This window comes from Columba livia, chromosome 3 (assembly GCF_036013475.1).
Source record: "Columba livia isolate bColLiv1 breed racing homer chromosome 3, bColLiv1.pat.W.v2, whole genome shotgun sequence".
NCBI lineage: Eukaryota > Metazoa > Chordata > Aves > Columbiformes > Columbidae > Columba > Columba livia.
In genome coordinates, this window is record NC_088604.1 from 101,776,543 (window position 1) to 101,791,473 (window position 14,931).

Below are 14,931 nucleotides of genomic sequence, written 5' to 3' on the forward strand. Positions count from 1 at the left end.
ATTTTTGGGAACTAGTCCTTCTGAAACACTAAAAATCTGTGAAAGTCTGTTCTCTTTTTGCCCATTTTGAATATTTGTAAGCAGTGAATACTGTTCCATGATTGACAACTTAGCTTTACCTGTCACAGAAGGGTCCAGAATAGGTTTGGTGTAGGGTGGGTGTTCTAGATTAGGAAATCACCCTTATACCTTTTAGAAAAAATGCCTTCCAAATAGTCTCAGTGGATATTGCAGTGCTTTCCATACGCAAAACTTGTGAAGAAAAGAGGAATCATATACACGAAATTTTGTTGCAACCGATTGGAATCCAGGAGTTCTTGTTCAGTCCATCATAGTCAAGCCAGAAATTATTTTTCTAACATTTGAGAGTGTTTGGGTAGCAGGTTGTATTTCAGCTGATGATTTATTTATGAATCCGAGAAAAAAATACTATTTTTGACTGCAAATGTGGGATAAATTGTAAAATTACACCTGTATCCAAAATCAAATCACAAAACTTCAGCCTATATTTTATTCACAAGCTTCCTTCCTAATATGTTATTTAGCAAACATAACATTATCTCATTATATGTGGTCTTTGCCTCAAAGAGTTCGCAATGTCATTCAGGCACCAAAGATTTTTTAGCAGACGAAAGCATAATGAAGTAATTACTTTTGAAATAAACAGACATCATTTCAGATTAGAGAGGATGCACTTTAATTAAGGCATCATGCAGAAAACTTCATCTGCGAGGCACACATTCTGCACCAGTGATGGCAAATGGTATTATGCGAAGGACTTCACCAAAGCAAAACCAGCCCTTTAAGATTATGACAGTGACATAATTTTGCCCATGCCTAGGTCGTATCTCCATCAACAGAACACAAAAGACAGTGATTTAAAAAACACACATTATGTTTAATCCTCCTTGCGATATGCTGAGTGCATTTCCCTGTGGTTTGATTTTGCTGGGAACTGAAACCATTAAGGTGCAGGGTCCTCAGGCAGAGTGACAGCGCTGAGAATTATTCCACCACAGTTCAGTGCAATTTACCATGTCTCATAATGCCTGAATACAGCCAGCCTGTGAATGCAAATGAGGAGAATAATTTCATTAAATTATTTTTATAACTGCATCATTTTAGTAATTAAAACCTTTACTTATACCGATTCAGGAGCGAACAGAATATTATACTAATGCACTGCACTTACTAAATTTTTAAGGTTGACTAGTAAATTTGTGGGCGATGCAAGCTGGAGTTAAAAAGCTTTGAGGAGAAAAATGGTCAAACAGCATTTTGATTAGTACAAATATATCTGTAGGAATTGTCTCCACAAATTCAGCTTGATGGGAACAGATGGGCTTTTTCACGTACCTGATTCTATGGCTATTTTACTGTGCTTCAGATGTTTCTGAGGAACAGGTGTTTCTAGGCAACATTTGCTGAATTCCCTGAGAGAAAATATCAGCATAGGAAAAGCAAAACTAAAAACTGCCTGACCCAGGAGCTGCACTGAGTTAGCTTGTTGCCCAGTTCTTCAGTTATGTAAGGTTAAAGAAATACACTTATTTAGTTCTTTAGGCCTTGGGTCAAGCTTTTAGGTTATGATCTGCAAAACCAGAAACTCAAACTGAGCAAAGCCAAGACGTATGTAAGGGAGCACTGAAAATAAGTCATCAATCAAATACTGATAATCATTCAATCATGTCCATAAGCATGCTCAGGACAAGAAAAAAAATACAGCAAAACACGTGCATTACATGAAAATTCTGAATTTATGTATATTTTATCCTGCCAAAAACTGTTCATAGCCCACAAAAAAAATTCATGTAAGGGAGCAGGGCTCTGTACATATTTAATCGCAGTGTCTGGTCCCACGTCAGCTTAAAGGAAAAAGAGAGAAGTCATCTCATCTTTCAGAATTCATTAGAAATGTAAGTTAGACACTACAATAGATTCAGAATAGTACATGACATTTTTTTCACTGTCTTTTCTCTATTTCTCTGCCAGAAAGCTCTTATATCTCAGCTTCTTACAAGATTGTTAAATTACGAGTCAGAAGAACAAACCTTTCAAAAGATTTAAAGGTTTTACCTTCTGGATTATATACCATGGTGATTTAATGCGAACATGCTGCGGTGCTGACTAGGGCAATTTCATTCATAAGAATTTATAGGCTGCTCAGAATATATCCCGAACGATGATTATAATTATCTGACAAGTTGCTCTGTGAGCCCCGGGACTGATGTTGCCTCTGTGTCCCTCAAAAGCCTCTCCCATCCCAGGCATCCCATCTCTGCCTCCTCCAGCAGCCCCTGGCTGTGACTGCAAATGTCCCAGCCGTTGCCACTGGTGCCACACAAAACCTGCAATAGGTTCTACACGTAAAACCGGCACGCACAAAAGAAGAAACAACTGGTTAATTGCCTTGGTAGAGAAAGGCTTTCTTTTCCTGGTACCTTCAGAAGTCTGTTTATTCTCACCGCTATCCAAGCAAAGGCAGGTTTGCCCCTGCAGCTTTAGGGACCTGCTGGAAACCAAGATCACAGGTCCTTTGCAACTCATCAGGGTTTGCCTTTGACCTCAGTAGCTAAAAGAATCGTTATTGAAATCTTTAGGCTCTCAGCTTGCCCCTGTTTGTACTCCAACAGGTAGGGTTGACGATTATATCTCCTGTGCCTGATCACAGGTAAGTGCACAGACCAGCATCACAAACCAAAAAGTCCCAGCTGAGAACATACTATTTACAGTTTCACCTATCTATGCTCTTCTGTGACTGTGAGGTAAAAAAATCATAAAGAAAAAGACATGACAACTAAAAAGAGAGTACAGGGGGGTGAAATTCTCTTTTCTCACCATGGAATCACTCTCTGGAGATATGCAGCTAAAGTAAGTGGATTTACGCTCAAGTAGATTAGAGCAGATTTAGTTCCTGGACCATCACCTGTATCTGTCTCTTACCATTATCATGGTTGTACTATACTGTTTAAAACTGTCAAGGAATTATACCTCAATTTAACACTGCCCACAAATCTGTAATTTCATGTGCACAAAAGCAAGGTTTTAACTGTTGCTGAATTTGGCCTCTACTTTGGTTCTTTAAGAAAACAGGTGTTCATAGCCCTAGTATTTTCCTAAGCAACATCCATAGCGTTGCTCACTCACGTTAGCACTAATTTCACTTCAACACTGATCAAGCAACGTCTTGAATGCCTTTAAAGAAGGAGACATACAAAGTTGCTTCTGATCTTCCTAATAGCAGAACAAATCAGGAACCATAAGTTATTAGAACTATTCCAATTGAAAACTACCATTAAGCCAACTCCTAAGATGGGAAATTGTAGCTAAGTACACGCTACTGATGGTAAAGAGGATGATCTCACACACCTGTATGTTGCTTCTAGCAATAACAGGCAATAAGGTTGTAAAGAACCCCAGGAGGTCCCCTGTGGCATTTGTGGATCATTGATACATGATTCTGTGCTTTCCCACAGAATCTTGTGCCGTTCACTGTGGATGTGAAAAATGAATTTTTCTCACCATTTTTACAGCTGCTGTCTACGTAGTAACTGAAGACTGTTACAGTGTCTTACTTCAGTCTTCTCCAGAGGGACATCTGCTGTTCCTTTAATATTTTCTTACATGTAACTTTTTTCTCAATCTTTGATCATTGTCTTTGCCGCCTTTTAAGCTCTCACCAGTTGGGTTAGATCTGTTTGAACTATGGTGCAAGAAACTGAACACAGAAGCTTGAAAGCAAAATGCTAGTGTACCCTACTAGGTGTGGCTGCCTTTGTGGGGAGCACGGTCCTAGGCATGTGTCTAGGAGACAGCATCATTGGTCTTCTGATCTAAGTGGCTTTCTTCTCAGCCTCTGCAGTATCTCTGTCACCTCTGGCTGTTATATTATATATCCACCTGTGATAATAATGCTGGGGTCATCGTAAGCTCTTATTTCATGGTTTTCAGGTGCAATTTTTGTCAGTAATTCTAAAATAGAAGAGTTTCAGCATTCTGAGAAGCTAAACTTGTTAATGCCCTGACATCATGTCTCCTGGCTGAATTCGCTTGGTATTTAAACTACCCCTGCCCTCCACTGGAAAGTTTACTAGCTTTATTTGTCAGAGACTGCAACAATTAATTTCCTGTTACTTTCCTGTGACAATGGACTAACCTATTTAAGGATCTGAAGGAAGACTCCGGCTGTGAAAAGAAAAGTAGAACCACAGTGGGCATTGCTATTGTGGGCACCAGGGAAGTCTAAGAGTTTGTTGCATGCTCAGAGAAATCCATGAGTGGGCATTTTCATGTAAAGTGCATCTGAAAACCAAGGCTTCATGCCACACTCAATTGCCTAGAATTACAGATTGGAAAGCTAAAGGCTGTCAGAAAAAATAAGAGCTTCTGCGTCAGAAAAAATAAAAGTTTCGATGCATAAAAGAAGAAATACTTGACTACTGTACAGTATCAGTGGGAGAAATAATCTGCAATCCCATTCAAACTGCAGAAGGAGGAAATCCATTAACACCAAATCACATTAGAGTGTTTGTGCTTATGTCTTGCATAAATGTCTCGCTTTCTATAAAGTTTGACTCTGATGAGAAGGAAAGCTGTGGGAGGAATGATTATGTGCTTATTTTCATAGAAACGATCCACCATTTTCTGATGAAAACAACACAGAAGCATGCTTGAAAGATACCAGCTCTGACATCAGCTCGCTACACTAATTTTCTTCTACGAATACTGAACTCTTGAGATAAATCTCAAAGTGCTCTAGTCGCTTAGGAAAATGAACAAACTCAGTTCTGGAATAGTAAGTTTGATATTGAAACTCCAACAAGCTACAGAGCAGCATCCTTTTGTGACAATACTTGGGTTTATGTGTTGTTTAGGGTACAGTCACTGGAGAATCTGATCTATCACAGCAAAGCCGATATGTCATCCTTTACAAAACAGTTTGACATGCATTCATTGTGGGAGAGAAGCTGGCAAGGTGCTGATTCTCTTCACTCTGTCCCTACTGTCTAAAACACATGATAGCAAAAAAAACCCGCCCCAAGCCCCAAAACTATACAAAACATTTATCTTAAATAAGGGTTTGTTTAAAACCTTACAAGCTGTCATATCCAGCAGCACTAAAAAGCCTAAAGCAGAAAACACATTAAGAAATCATGACTCATATCCAGGTGCAAAAGGATGCTGTTATGCATGTGCAGTTCACTAATATTTATTGAAATAACTTATGAAAACACAGCCCCACATTATACTGCAAATCCCAGCACAAAGAGTGAAAAGGTTTCTTCACATTATCTCAACAATCTCATCTGGTTGGGCTTGAAGAGAATAAGGTATTTTTCTAAGTATCTTGGACAGAATAGCCGAAATTTAAATCTGTATGTTATTAAGCACCTTGGAAAACGTCACCATTTTTCCTACTCATCTTTAATGTTTTGTCTATAGTAAATAATGGAGATCTCACCCTCCTTGGTGCTGAGAACTTGGTCTTCTTCTAGATAATGCCCCTCAGGTTTGCAGCTTCTTGTGGTGTTTATCACTCTTCCCACTGCTATGAGGATACTCACTGTGTAGATGAATATTTTTCTGTGTTGTAGTAGGGGGTCTGAATAGCTCAGTACTCAGGCCATTTAATTCCTTTCAAAATCTGTATGGATGAATTATGTACCATAGAACAAATCTTTTATATTTAAATATATTAAAGAGGGAATGCCACAGTAGTATGGTAAAATTAATTTGTTTTTTATAACAAGAACGTTGCTTATTACAACGATTTCAATAGAAAGATAACTGTATGAGCTTGCATATTTTGGGAAAGCCTAGTGTGCCAATTGATAATGTATTTTACTTTGCCTTTACGTAGTGAGCTTGAGTTTTCTTTCATTGAATCCCTAAACAGCAGGAGAACTCAGTTCAGCTGAACTGGCCATGCTGAGTCGTAACAATTCAAAAGTTGAGCAGGCAGAAATCTAATTATCCCGTGGCCCTCATCATAGGTCAAGTCTGCCTGGGCAAAGGTTGGTGGCTATAACTAAGTGATGGTGAAAATCTTATCTGTTCAGATCCTTCTAGCTAGTTACTGCTCAAGGAATCAAGTAATGGTCCCAAACTCCAGCTTTCACATTGCCTCCTGCAATTTCAAAGTAACTAGATGTAATCTGAATAGGTATCATTTTTACATCATGGCATTCTGCAAATTACATCTGCTTTATCCAAAAAATTTGCAGCCAAGAGGAATCATGTATGTAAAACTGCCAGATTAGTGTGGGTGTATCTTCAAGGGCCATGTAGCTAACATGCAAGGCAAATCACATCGGTGGAGCAGTTCACTGTAAACCAAATACTTCAAATACTTCAAAGTGCTCATGCCTCCTTGTGAATGTTCAACAGGTGGGATCAGGCTCTTTTTCACAAATCCTCTCTCCTCTTTCTTTGAGATTGATCACCAGACCTGGCATGCAACTCAGCACTTACAGCAAGACTGATACTTACTCCCAATGGCTTCTTTGTCATCTGGACACTTCTATAAGCAAAACCCTAAAGTAAAGAATCACTGACTTTGAGAAACTTCAGACCCTCTGGCTGACCTGTCTGGAAGATGTGGACTAAGAGGCAGCTTTGAACAGAGTCTGGGAATAGAATCAAGTAAAGCACCCTCTGAACTACTCTTCATTATGTTGGTCTATTCAAGAAGACATGTGGCTGTTTCTAAAGGTGGGATTCTTGGGTCTCATCACTCAGCCCAGCAGCTTGGATGCTGCCTGTGTCACACAACAGAACAGAGTGGAGCACCAGCAGCTATGGAGGGTGCCCTGGTGTGCCGGGAGAGGTCTGTACAGTGCATCGTTGCAGTCCTTGCTGTGCCAGGAGTGAACCCACTCATAATCCAAACTAGTTTAGAGGCATGGTGTTACCTCTCAGCAGAATTTAATAGTACTTTAATAGTATTTCAAACAAGCCTGAACACCAGACAAGTTATGTCATATACCCGCCCACACAAGAACAAGTAGACTTACTCTGGCCATGTGAAATATGAGGAAAATGCTAACTCACTCTGGACAAGGAGCCTTGAGCCAACCCAGGTGTTTACCACAGGTAGTCTCCTGGACATTTAGGGTTTTACTAGGAGTCTGACTCAAGAAGTAGCCAGGCACTGCTCTTCACTTGGAGATGTAATGACAAAATGATATAAACATCTTCAGGAGAGGAGATGAAAGTGTTGCTTGCTAGCTTTGTCTGCAAAGTGATTTTCTGCTCATATCCAAGACACAGAGGCATACAGAAATGATAGAATATTAGCAAGATCATCATTCAAACCTGAGAGCTTCATCAAGCTCAGTGCAGAAAAGTAATTTTTGTGACTGAAATTTTAGACAACACAAAATGGAAGGATGTGAGCAAGAAAAGCAAAGCATAAGATTAAAAACTTCCTCCCATTTAGCTATCCCCTCAGATTCCTCTCTGTTTAACCTTAATTAGTTGATTAACTTCTCATGGGTGTCCTGGGACAAGTAAGGCTAGAGGACGGATTTGGAGACTGGTCAATCTACATTGGAGGACCACCCAGGCATCCTGACATTGTCTGCTGAAGGTCTGAGAAGGTGTTAAGATCCTTGGAAGAAAAGCAGATAAACAACATGTAAAATCTGAAGTACATCGCTGACATCTAATTAGAAAAATGGCCCACCTCAGAAAAATGTATTTTCCAACACTCCTGTAGTTTCCTAAGATGTCTGTGATGTCTGGTGTAGTACACAGATCACTATGCTTCGCTCCTAATGGTCAGTGACTGTTAACTAAAATTTCACTGTACACCCATCTTTTGAAGGATGTCTCCTCAGCTTGCCATCTGGAAGGTTAATAACAGAATTGCAGGCCCTACTGCAACACTCAGATCCAAAGATGAATTTCAAACACTTCTGATAGCAGCAGCTGTTCAGATCTGCATTTTAGGATGGTTCTCAAAGAAAGGGCCCCTTCTGAAAGCTTGTATTCCGTGTTAAGGCTTTAACAGTGTAAGAAGGGATTCTCTGAGTCTCCTTGATGGATACCATCCAAAGCCACTTTGACAAGCGAACAGCTTCAGCCAGTATTTGCTGCCATCTTCCCTTACATGATGTTGAGCCTCAGGCCTGGAATTCAGGTACAAGTAATAACACAGGAAGGTTACAGCTCTTCTTTTAGCGTCAGAGAGAGAAAGATTAGTGAAAGCTTCCTGGACAATGAACTTCTATGCCTTCTCTGTGACTCTTCAGAATGTTTTGGGAGAATCGCTGGTGACATGTTCATAGCTATGACAGCCGTGGGTTGGCGTTCATGAACAAACTTAACTCCTTCAATGGTCTCGTCTCTCTCTTTTCCAAAGAACATCCCACTTCATTATATTTTTTAGAATTAAATAACTGGTGCTTGCTTGTGCCTGGCATTTGTAAAGGTTTCAGAACCAACAAATCCTGTGCTTTAATCTTGGTGTGTGGCTTTGACTTATAACCTCAACTAATTTAAACATTCTTTGCATCCAAGCCATTGCCTAAGAGGTGCAGAGGAGCACAATGACATATAACTCAGGTATGCTGTTCATGCTTGGAAAGTGAGGTTGCATTCTGCATCTTATAATCCATGTAGGGCTGTAGTCTTTCACCACACACAGATTATTAGCTACTATATGCAAAAACACTTGACCAAGCTGAGCTGTCCTATGTGCATGGAGTCTTGTTTCCTGGTAACATGCTGCAGCCCATACAATAGAAAAACAGCACTCAGAACTGTAGACAGTATCCCCCAGAGAAGAAGAATTTACAGCTAGAGAAAAGGCTGTTACTTGGTACAGTATTGTGACACTGCTTGGCATTTTGATCTAGTTCTGTTTGGGAAAACATCTCTTAATGGATAATGTCTCACCTCATGAGCGATGGACAGCAGCTGCTGCAGAGGGATGAGAGGTCTTTAGGTGATCAGCAGCACTGGGAATAACTTGAAGAGATGAGAGTTAATTAGTTCAGGGTAAACCAAGAAGGGATCTGATTAGCCAGAGTACTAAAAGCCAATTAATTCCAGAACACAGCTAAATGGCTTTACTTAGCTAAGAAAAGACAGCATCTGATAGCTTTTCCAACACTTGAGCTCTGACCACTAGAAAAACAACCCTTTCTTGCCCTCCCCCAGAAAATGTAACTCTGGATGAGGGCAAATTTAGGAGGGGTTTTGCCTTTTTTTATTATTTTTTTTTTATAATTTCTGCAAGGGTTTGTAAGATATGCAGCTACTCATGAGTAGAGTTTAATGTGGAGAAAAGCTCATCATCATGAACCAGAATCTTTTGGAGAACCGCTATTAGAAGCAAACTGATCTTCCTTGCAAACTTAAGTTGTCCCTTCTTCAAGTGGAATTTTCTGTCAGACAATCTGGCCACCTTGAGAAGAGCATGATGTTAGCCTCCCACCAGCTGGTCCCCTCTTCTCTGTCCTGCATATAACTAAGAACCTAGTTATTTTCTTCCCATAAATTGCACATTAAAATATCTAAGAACTCTGTTGTGGTTTTAACCCATAGTGGGAACATTAAGAAGTGCATTTCTGGACATTCAAACACATTCAATAGCTTGCATTACATTTGTAGGAAAACAAAAGCACTCTCAAGACAGGCAAAGCTAAGAATGTGAGCAAGAAGTGGACCATCTGTGGGCTTGTGTGTGGCTGCCTGTGTGGCTGCTAACACTCAATTCCAGCTGGACCTGTCAGCTCCTTTCTTGTAAGCATGCTGTCAATGCAAATTGACAGGAATCCCCGGGCTTCAAGCCTCAGAACATATTCCCTTATGCAACGCTAATTGTTCACAACAGGAGAGATATCGCAGGAGAGGATGTTTGACTAATTGCATATCAAATTGCACCCAAGCCAAAAACCAGTCGCAGAAGAGGCAGTATGTAATTTCAGATAGGAGGAAATGGGATCATGTGAATGCATGAGCTCAGCCACTTAGATTCTGCTTCAATTCTCACTAAATATTCAGCAGAATTTGCAAGGCCATAAGCCGATGCTCTGCGTGAATGTGAATCGCATCCATAGCACGTGTGGAACTCTGTCTTGTATAATTCATGAGAATAGCCACACAGGGTTGTACCAAAGACTCATTGAGCTCAGCATCTTGTCTCTGAGTCTGAACAGTGAAGGATATATAGGAAAAGAACATAAGAAATCAGATCAGCATAGCATGCTGCTTCTCCTGCTGTACCCTCCATCAAGTGACAGTCACCAGTTCAGGGATTTCTGGAGGCTGTTGTTGCTTCCCAGAGCTCAACGGCCCTTGAGAGACTTTTCTTCCCTGATTCTGTCTGATTGCTTCTTCAGCCCATTCATACTTGGGATATCCAAAACATCTTGTGGCAAGAAGGTGCACAATTTAATTATCTATTGTGTGCAGATGTTCTTCCTTTCATTTATTATGATTAATAATTTCATGTGTTGCCTTCTAATTCCTGTGTTATAAGAAAGAGCGAACAATCTTTTCTTACTCTTTTTTTTTTTGCAATTTTCACTTCCTTTCGTAGATTGCAGACTATTGTTTGGAGAAAATTTAACCTTGAACTGACTCATCTCAAATATTAAGATGATAAGAGATCACATCTACTTGTCAACTTCCAGCTGTATCTTAATAGGGGGTCTGTTTTGAATTCCAGGTACAAGAAATGATGTCTCTGTAGTGTTCGGGCTTTGAATACAAATTACAGCATGAATCCGCCCCCAGCATTATTATCCATTGGGCTACTGGGATTTAGAAACTCTTTGTATCTTGTCTGGTAACTGTGGCCGTTCTCAGAGTCTCTTATTTCTATACTTCGTGCCAGATCTGTAAGTATAAGACTATGCTTTAGGTTGCCTTTAAAGGTATACAGCATTTCAAAGAAAATCTGTCCATGTTCAGACACAGAGGTTTTGGCAGACCCCCAGATGTGAAGACCAAAAAAAACCCCAAAACCTTGGGTCTAACAGAAATAGAATGACAACCCTGTCCCCACTTTCTCCTTGTCTTCACATATAACATCATAAATGCTGCTATGAAGTTGTCTCTCTGCAAGTGCTCCACCCATGATTGGCTTCTCCATCTTATTCAAAGTCTCATGTATATCTACTCTCATTTTATCCCATGTACCCTGCTCCTAAAAATGTACCAGGTGCATCCTTCTGATTGCTTGCCATAGGTAAGCTTCTTGGTTTTGAAGCCCCTTGTATGAAATGCACAGTGGATGTGAAATGGCAGAAAATCAGAGCACTTGCATTTTGTCTTCACCCAGTGCTAGTCTGAGTGGCTGTAAAAAACCACAAGCCTGGAGTTTTCAGCTCCCTAGCTCTCAGTACTCTCATAGCTCTGTTTCTGTTACACACTTTTTTCCCCCTTGCCATGTCTGAATTTTACTGGAAGTTGTCAAAGGTAGGAAAAGAGTGATATTTACAGTGCTGCTTTTTTTTATTTGCCAGTGTCTGGGACAATTAACAAGGAAGTGCTCCCTGACAATGGTTCACTTCAAGTATGGAGCATTAACATTCTCATCAAGGGAAAGAACCTAGTGCAGTTTCCAAGAGCTCGGGCTTTTTAAGGTCCTTTTTAAAATGTCACTTCCGTAGACAACAGAACATTTAGCTGAGTCATTCCCATGCAAACTGAATGAAATCTTCCTGTTGCAGCTCTGTGTGATCAACAGGGAGTGCATCATTTCAGGAGAGTATTTATATAGCTCAGCATGGCAGTTTGGTTCATAGCATTGCCACGAGTGAGGGGATTCTGGAAAAACTGCCCAGCAAACAGTAAGCAAGGATGACAGCCTCATGGAACAGCAAGCTGTGGGTGACGGTGGCTACATAATGACCATCAGCCCTTCCTGGCTACCCTGCCCTGCCCATATCTTGCTCTCATTCTCACCTCATGGCTCTGCTCCCAGCGTACATCAGGCCTTAGCAGGAGCTGTATGTTAGCCAAAATCCAAGCAGGAGCTGAGTGAACATTCCCACCTGTAGAGGTCCTGTCCGACCTCCACCCTCCTGTGTGACCCTGTGCTGTGGTTTGACTCCTAAAGCACCTGAACTCTGCCCTGATGCCTGCTAGAAAGGATGCTAAGACAAGGAATGTTCCCAAATTCCTCCCCAAGGAAGAATTCATCACCAAACAACATCTACCTAGTCCAGACATATGGCAGACATAGTCAGAAGACAGAAAAGATAATTTATTGTGCATATCAGCTGTGGGGCCTCGGAAGTCAGAGTGGATGACTTGGAGAAAATGAATTGACATCTGCAATGACATTCAGAAAGCTCTGATAAAGGCCTAGAGGAAGGAAAATATATGATTTAGTTCTGCTTTCTTCAGGAAACCCAGTTTATGAGGAATTGTTTGTGGCCCAGAAGAGAGAGTTATTGCAGGCATTGGCTACAGGCTGGCTCTGTCACCTTCTCCCCATGGGGAATGCCCTGAGAGACCCGTGCATGTGCAGAGGTGCCCAGTGCCCCATTCACAGGATGGTGTGGGCATGGTTGGGAACCTCTCTTGCCCAACAGTGCAATGTGGCACCACAACTCACCCAAAAGTGGCAATGGGGGGGTCAGATGAAGATGATGGAGGTCTTGTCCTCATTGCTGCCTTCCTTTTCTTCCTCCTCTTCTTCCTCCCCCGCTACCTCCTTCTTGCCTCTCAGCACCAGGGCCAGGCGGAGCTGTAGGCACAGGGTGGTGCCACTTCTGTGGAGGAGAGGTAGGCAGTGAGCTGGGGGTGGCCTCCTTGGGGTCCCACTTACCCTTGGGACAAACATTGGTGCATCCAGCACCAAGGTCCCAGGGCCTGGGGCTGGTGCCAGGGTGTCCCTTCCCTGGTCCCAGGGCCAGGGATGGAGAAAAGGCAGCTGGGCTCTGAGGCTCTTACTGCAACTTGGCGATGACCAGTTCCTCCTGGAGGAGGAGAAGGCACCTCTCACTCCTCTTGCATCCCCAGCTCAGCTTCATGCCCATGCGCAGCACGGGCTCAGTGTCTGTGAGGCCCTCCCTGCCGAGCGGAGAGCAGTAGACATGAGAAATGCTGCTGCCACGGTGCCCGTCTGTGCCCACATGACCCCAGCCCCATGTGGGGAGTTACCTGGAGCCCAGAGCAGGATACAGCAGATGGGAAGGACCACCTCCTTCCACCTGCTGCCAATGCCCCTTGCCTTGGCCTCCACCACTGGTTCCTGACCTCCAACTAGACTTGGTCAACACCTTCTGGTCCTAGCTGCTCAGTCAGTTTTTCTCCCTGTCTGCTCATGCAGCTCCTCTAGCAGACAGTGTGGAAAGCCTTCCTGAAGTCTGAGTGTACGATGACTGCTACCCTTTCCTCACTTCCCAAGTCAGTCATTCTGCTATAGAAGGTTATCAGGTTTTGCAAGCAGGCTTTCCCTTGCTGAGTCCATGCTGACTCCTAGTTCCATTCACCTCCCTGTCTTTCATGTTTCCAGGAAATGCTGTGGCATCCCTAGCACCTCCATGAACACAGGATCCTCTTTTCTTATCAAATATGATAAGTTCAGGGTACCTGGTTATATCTAAAGCTGTTACTGAAATGCTTGTGTGCTCGGCCCTGTTTTCACACGGTTTTCTTTCAAGCCTGTCTAAAAACGTGACTGTGAACATTACAGCAAACATTTCAGATGTGCAGTCCCTGTCCTCACTAGTCTAAACAAGAGAGGAGATGCAGCAGATGCATGCAGAGCGGGCATTGCTGAATGACATGAAGTTAATTTGATCTTGGATGAAGGGAGCCTTTGACTGGCAGCCATCCCTAGGTACTAAAAGGCACTGATGTGAACCAGCACGTGTGAGCCCTCAGACACATTGCATTGAATCTTGCTGCAGTGTCCTTCATTGGAATTCCAATTTTGAAACACCCCAAAAAGCCAAGGGCAACTGGAACAGGAATTTTAAATCAACATGTCACTGTAGCCATTTTAAACCTGAATTCACCTTGTGTTTGAGAGCCTATTTCCTTAAGCTATGTTCACAGCACCCAGTATGATGATGTTCACGAAGGGCATTTTTTGTCTCTCAGACTTGCTGTACCCACGTTTTACAGAAAAGCACACGTTTTACAGAAAGGAAACAGAGATACTGGGGGAGACTTGCTCAAGGTCAGAGTAGGCTGGTGTGGTGGAAATGGCAAAAGCACAGAAAGAATGTGGAAAAGGTAGGTCTGGTCTAAACAGGAGGGACTTAAATGACAGTGATATTGCAAGTATTTATACCAAAGCCGAAAGGAAAAACACAGTATCAAGACTATTTACAGTATCTCTTCTTTTTATTCTTAATATTGGCAATGATGTGGCTTAAAGATAGAATAACTTTGACCTTAAACATTGCACCATACTTCAGATACAGTACGTGTGATATTTTCCTTAGGGATTTTCAACTTCTGATTATTATTCCTTACACTTTCTCATCTCCTCTTTCTCTTTCTCAATTTAACTGCCATTTATTTATGACACCACCCACCTCTGACCAGCCAGGATGTCTCATCTGAGCAATACTCCCAAAGTAAATTCCACTGAGGCTTAGGAGCACACCTCTTCCTTAATCTAGCCACAGCTGCCTCTCTTCATTACAAGAAAATCCAGATGCAGTCACTATTTGCAGACAAACTCATGAACTAAAAGAGGTTGCATGCAGTGTTTTGTATAAAACCATTAAAAGAGACAGCCTCCTTGACCCATGTGTTGTTTAACTTAGGGGCAGGTTGAATTCAGTCCCGTACACAAGGCTCTGTGACATGCCACATTTCTCTCCAGTATAAGAGGACTTCCCAAGGAGTACGTGGGTCTAGCTAGTGCTGTTGCATGTAACAGTCCGGTACACAGTGGCCCCACCTTGAATCCTGTTGCCAGTTTTGGGCCCCTCAGTACAAGAAAGACATTGAGGTTCT

The 14,931-nt window shown here is 42.0% G+C and overlaps 1 long non-coding RNA gene across 1 annotated transcript; it reads right to left on the minus strand.

Annotated features, from left to right (window-relative positions):
- Positions 1 to 700: 700 nt before the first annotated feature.
- Positions 701 to 14,618, minus strand: LOC110365285 (uncharacterized). Its single transcript, XR_010471963.1, has 3 exons — positions 12,572 to 14,618; positions 8,899 to 8,970; positions 701 to 1,064 (listed from the first exon to the last, which is right to left on the minus strand). It is a non-coding gene; the product is annotated as an uncharacterized LOC110365285 (long non-coding RNA).
- Positions 14,619 to 14,931: the final 313 nt, after the last annotated feature.